Raw genomic sequence first — 6,769 nt, 5'->3', positions numbered from 1 at the left:
TATTTCATATCAGCATGATTTTGTTCAGCTATAGTTTGAGCCTGCCACTTTGGCCACTTTCCACTAAAAAGAAACAGCAGTGATAACCCTCAAATGTTGCCTCTCTACAGGGCTTCTCTGCTGCCTTTTCAGCAAGTCCTTGGAGAGGGTGCAGAGGAGGTTTACCAGGATGTTGCCTGGTCTGGAGGGTGTTAGCCCTGCGGAGAGGCTGAATAGACTCCGACTGTTTTCATTAGAAAGACGGAGGTTGAGGGGTGACCTGATAGAAGTCTACAAGATTATGAGGGGCATGGATAGAGTGAATGGGCAGGCACTCTTTCCCAGGGTGGAGGGGTCAGTCACTAGTGGGCATAGGTTTAAAGTCCATGGAGCAAAGTTTAGAAGACATGTGCAAGGCAGGTTTTATTTTTACACAAGACGGTGGCGAGTGCCTGGAATGCGCTGCCAGGAGTGGTTGTGGATGGAGATACATTAACGCCGTTCAAAGGCATCTCGACAAATACCCATGGATAGGATGGGTATAGAGGGATACGGCACTAGGAAGTTCTGGGAGTTTTGGCCAAGGGTGGTATCATGACCGTACAGGCTTGGAGAGACGTAGGGCTTGTTCCTGTGCTGAATTGTTCTTTATTCCTTGCCCTGGATTGAAAAAGCAACTGAAAATACACTCAGCTAAACCCCGGCAGGTCTGGCAGAGTCACCTTTTCCGAAATCAGACAAGCCTATAGTACACCATTCCAACCAGAGCCCTGGAAAACCTACCCTGAGATGCATAGTTTTGGAGTGTATATACAGATAGATACAGACCCAATCACTGACGAAAATCAACTGGGAGCAGAGCCTAGTGGGAAAGACAGTAGAACAGCAATGGCAGGAGTTTCTGGGAGTAATTGAGGACACAGTACAGAGGTTCATCCCAAAGAAAAGAAAGGTTATCAGAGGGGGGATTAGGCAGCCATGGCTGACAAAGAAAGTAAGGGAATGCATCAAAGCAAAATGTGGCAAAGAGTAGTGGGAAGTCAGATGATTGGGAAGACTACAAAAACGAGCAGAGGATAACAAAGAGAGAAATAAGGAAAGAGAGGATCAAATTTGAAGGTAGGCTAGCCAGTAACATTAGGAATGATAGTAAAAGTTTCTTTAAATACATTAAAAACAAACGGGAGGCAAAAGTTGACATTGGGCCGCTCCAAAATGACGCTGGTAATTTTGTGATGGGAGACAAGGAAATAGCTGAGGAACTGAATAAGTACTTTGCGTCAGTCTTCACAGTAGAAAACATGAGTAATATCCCAACAATTCCGGAGAGTCAGGGGGCAGAGTTGAATATGGTAGCCATCATAAAGGAGAAAGTGCTAGAGAAACTAAGAGGTCTAAAAATTGATAAATCCCTGGGCCCAGATGGGCTACATCCTAGAGTTCTAAAGGAGATAGCTGAAGAAATAGTGGAGGCGTTAGTTATGATCTTTCAAAAGTCACTGGAGTCAGGGAAAGTCCCCGAGGATTGGAAAATCGCTGTTGTAACCCCCCTGTTCAAGAAGGGAACAAGGAAAAAGATGGAAAATTATAGGCCAATTAGCCTAACCTCGGTTGTTGGCAAGATTCTAGAATCCATTGTTAAGGATGAGATTTCTAAATTCTTGGAAGTGCAGGGTCGGATTAGGACAAGTCAGCATGGATTTAGTAAGGGGAGGTCGTGCCTGACAAACCTGTTGGAGTTCTTTGAAGAGATAACAAATAGGTTAGACCAAGGAGAGCCAATGGATGTTATCTATCTTGACTTCCAAAAGGCCTTTGATAAGGTGCCTCACGGGAGACTGCTGAGTAAAATAAGGGCCCATGGTATTTGAGGCAAGGTACTAACATGGATTGACGATTGGCTGTCAGGCAGAAGGCAGAGAGTTGGGATAAAAGGTTCTTTTTCGGAATGGCAACCGGTGACGAGTGGTGTCCCGCAGGGTTCAGTGTTGGGGCCACAGCTGTTCTCTTTATATATTAACGATCTAGATGACGGGACTGGGGGCATTCTGGCTAAGTTTGCCGATGATACAAAGATAGGTGGAGGGGCAGGTAGTATGGAGGAGGTGGGGAGGCTGCAGAAAGATTTAGACAGTTTAGGAGAGTGGTCCAAGAAATGGCTGATGAAATTCAACGTGGGCAAGTGCGAGGTCTTGCACTTTGGAAAAAAGAATAGAGGCATGGACTATTTTCTAAACGGTGACAAAATTCATAATGCTGAAGTGCAAAGGGACTTGGGAGTCCTAGTCCAGGATTCTCTAAAGGTAAACTTGCAGGTTGAGTCCGTAATTAAGAAAGCAAATGCAATGTTGTCATTCATCTCAAGAGGCTTGGAATATAAAAGCAGGGATGTACTTCTGAAGCTTTATAAAGCATTAGTTAGGCCCCATTTAGAATACTGTGAGCAATTTTGGGCCCCACACCTCAGGAAGGACATACTGGCACTGGAGCGGGTCCAGCGGAGATTCACACGGATGATCCCAGCAATGGTAGGCCTAACATATGATGAACGTCTGAGGATCCTGGGATTATATTCATTGGAGTTTAGGAGGTTGAGGGGAGATCTAATAGAAATTTACAAGATAATGAATGGCTTAGATAGGGTGGATGTAGGGAAGTTGTTTCCATTAGCAGGGGAGATTAGGACCCGGGGGCACAGCCTTAGAATAAAAGGGAGTCACTTTAGAACAGAGATGAGGAGATATTCCTTCAGCCAGAGCGTGGTGGGTCTGTGGAATTCATTGCCACAGAGGGCGGTGGAGGCCGGGACGTTGAGTGTCTTTAAGACAGAAGTTGATAAATTCTTGATTTCGCAAGGAATTAAGGGCTATGGAGAGAGAGCGGGTAAATGGAGTTGAAATCAGCCATGATTGAATGGTGGAGTGGACTCGATGGGCCGAATGGCCTTACTTCCACTCCTATGTCTTATAGTCTTATGGTCTTATAGATGATCATCTCACAAAGACTTAAAACAGTAAAAAGTTAAATTTAATGGACACATGTGCCTTAAGTAGGCTTTAGATTAATAATAATCATTATTAGTGTCACAAGTAGGCTTACATTGACACTGCAATAGATTAGGATTGAATGCAAGAACATCACATCCATTAACAATTTTAAAGATGAACACTATATATATAAAAAGATGTTGAGATCCACAAATTCACGGCAGGTTAATATTTTAAATGTTGCTGTGATTCACCATTCTCCCAGTATTTGTCATGATTCTTCCCATAGGAAACTGGATAAACGTGACATGAAAACTATTTTGCTCACCGGACCATGATGTCAGTATTGTTATTTATCATGCTTCTTCAAAATAGAAAAATCAAGAGCCGGGTTGGAATGTGTAGACGTCCGGCCACAGCTTTTCTGGACAATAAACGACAGCTGAATGAAGGAAGCAAATGTTGACAGGATGGAAAGCTGGCTGCAGTTAGTCCACTGCTGCTGAAGGTCATTTCTGTCCTCTTCATTCTAAGATTTCAAACGATGACAAATGTTTTTTAACAATGCGGTCAGGGAATCGACAGATTAATTCTTTGAAGAGGTCGGGGGCTTCTACCCCCTAATTGTCATCTCACAACATCCAAGTAAAATGGCTTAAAAACAACCGATTCCATGGGGATCGTGCAACTAACTCAGCCACTCCGTGTCCAGCATGTGGAAAAACTGTACACTTGGGTACTTAGCCATAGCAACAGCACCGTTGAAAATATGTAGTCTAGTACTCTGGTGTAGTTACTAAGTCGAGTCATGTAGAATTTATAGCACAAAGTAAGCGTTCGCACAACTGGTCTGTGTCAGTGTTTATACTCTGCATTAGCCTCCTCCCACCTCTCTTTATTTAACCAGGTTATTATAACCTTTTATTCAGGTCTCTCTCATGTTGTTCTAGCTTCCACTTAAAAGTATCTGTGCTGTTCCTTTCAATGACTCCTTGTCGTAGCCAGTTCCATATTCTTGCCAAATAAATCTCCAAAGCTTCTTAGCTTCATTAGTGACGAGCTTTAGTTTGGGCTCTGACAGAATCATAGAATCCTTACGGTGGGCCCATCGAGTCTGCACCAACACTTCGAACGACCACCTTTACCTAGGCCCAATCTACCGCCCTATCCCTGCAACCCCAACCTAAGGGGCAATTTGATATTGTCAATCCACCCAACCCACACATCTTTGGACTGTGGGAGGAAACCAGAGCATCCAGAGGAAGCCAACGCAGACACGGGGAGCAGGTGCAATCTCCACGCAGTCACCCGAGGTTGGAAACGAACCCAGGTCCCTGGCGTTGTGAGGCAGCAGTGCTAACCACTGTGCTAACCCCAAATGGAAGCAATTTTTCTACATTTAATCAACCAAATCATTAATGGTGGAACAGGCTCGATGGGCTTGCATCTGCTCTACTTATGTTCTTTTACCAATGGTTGGGATCAGGCAAAGATATTTTCTAGAAATATTAATTATATTTCCTAAGTGACATCCAGAGCTCATGAGCAAGCAGCTTGTTGCAGAAAGCGAAACATATATTAGTTTGCAGGTTTCCTTGAGAACCCACTGCAAGCGACATTATTGTGGCAGTTCAATATCTACACAAAGGCTGACCTAACAAAACTCAATTCCATAGACAAAGCAGGAGTTTTATTCTGCAGCAGCCAGCTTTCACCCTATCACACAAATTAATCTCTCCTTCTGTTAATCCCCAAACCAAGCACTTGCTTTTGCAAGCCCTTTGACCGGATCTCAAATGCCCACGGTGTACTGAATTTCCTGGAGGCACAGCACCAAATGGTTTAAATGCTGAAACAGATGACTGCAGGTTAGTTGCTTAACAGGAAGGTAGAGATGTCACTCAACATAAACAAAAGGTGTTACATAGGGCAGCACGGTAGCTCAGTGGGTAGCACTGTTGCTTCACAGCTCCACGGTCCCAGGTTCGATTCCCGCCTTGGGTTACTGTCTGTGTGGAGTCTGCACGTTCTCCCCGTGCCTGCGTGGGTTTCCTCCGGGTGCCTCCCACAAGTCCCACAAGACGTGCTGTTAGGTGAATTGGACATTCTGAATTCTCCCTCCGTGTACCCGAACAGGCGCCGGAATGTGGTGACTGGGGGCTTTTCACAGTAACTTCATTGCAGTGATAATGTAAGCCTACTTGTGACAATAAAGATGATTATTATTATAGACTTATAGGAGCATAGGAGTAGGCCATTCAGCCCTTCAGGTCAGCTCTCCCATTCAATTACAACATGGCTGATCATCTACAATTTGCCCACACTATCCCCAAACCACTCCAGGGTAAAGAATTCCAGATATTTACTAACCTCAGTGAAGAAATTCTTCTTCAACTCAGTTCGAAATGGCTTGCCCATTATTCAGACTGTGCCCCTTGTCTATAGCCATCCACCCTTCCTTTCCTCAGTCAGGGAAGCATCCTTTCTGCATCGACCCTGTCTAGGCCCTTCGCAACTGTGTAGGTTTCAATGAGACCGTCTCTCATTCGTCTAAACACCAGAGAATACAGGCCCAGTCTCCTCAATCTCTCTTCATAGGAATAGTGCCACCATCACAGGAAATAGTCCACTGTACTCCTATGGCAAGAATATCCTTCCATAGGTAAGGGGATGAAAACTATACACAGTACTCAGGGTGGGGTCTAACCAAGATTCTACATAATTAAAACAAACATTTTTACTCCCGTACTCAAATCCTCTTGAGATAAAGACCAACCTACCATTTACCTTCCTAATAGCTTGCTGCACCTGCATGTTACCTTTCAGTGACTTCTGAACAACAACATCCAGCACCCTTTGGACATCAGCACTCCCAATCTCTCACCATTGAAGAAATACTCTGCGCCTCCATTTTGCCTATCAAAGTGGGTAACCTCACGCGTATCCACATTGTACTCCATCTCCTATTATGCTTCTGATTATCCACCAAAGCTTTTTAAAATATGTTTTTATTCAGAAAAAATGTTCAATGATCACATACAGAATAAGCGAGCACATTTGTACAACTTTTATTAAACTATCCCAACACAGCCGCACCAAACCCAGAACCCACCCCCTCCCACCAACCCGCCTATCCAGCCCTTTTATTCGCTGACGACAACCAGTTCCTTAAAGAAAGTAATAAATGGCATCCACCTGGAGCAGAACTCCTCCTCCAATCCCCCAATTACGTACTTAATCTTTTCGAAATGCAGGAATTCCAACAAATCGCCCAACCATACTGACCCCTTAGGGGGCTCTGGTGCCCTCTATCGGAGCAATTCTCACCTCCGGGCTATTAGAGAGGCAAAGGTCAAGACATCAGCCCTCCTCCCCTCCTGCAGCCCCGACAAGTCCAATACGCTAAAGATCACCATCATTGGGCACAGCTCAACTCTAACTCCCAAAATCTCTGACATTGTTTCAAAGAAGGAAACCCAGAATTTAGCCAACTTGGGGCTAGACCAAAACATAAGCGAGTGGTTCGTCGGCCTCCTTGGACACCACTGACATCCTCGACACCCAGGCAGAACCCACGCATACATGCCCTGGTCAAGTGCATCCTATGCAGCACTTAAACTGTATTAAACTTAACCTTGCACACGAGGTGGTGTAGGTAACTCAATACAGTGCCTCGCTCCACACACCCTGCTTCAAAACCAAACCTAACTCTTCCTCCCATATCCCCTTTGCCTCCTCCAGCGGAGCCTTCTCCATCGACATCATCTGCCCATAAATATCCAATATTCTCCCTTCCCCAACTC

This window comes from Scyliorhinus torazame, chromosome 2 (assembly GCF_047496885.1).
Source record: "Scyliorhinus torazame isolate Kashiwa2021f chromosome 2, sScyTor2.1, whole genome shotgun sequence".
Lineage (NCBI taxonomy): Eukaryota > Metazoa > Chordata > Chondrichthyes > Carcharhiniformes > Scyliorhinidae > Scyliorhinus > Scyliorhinus torazame.
This window is presented reverse-complemented; position numbering follows the sequence as displayed.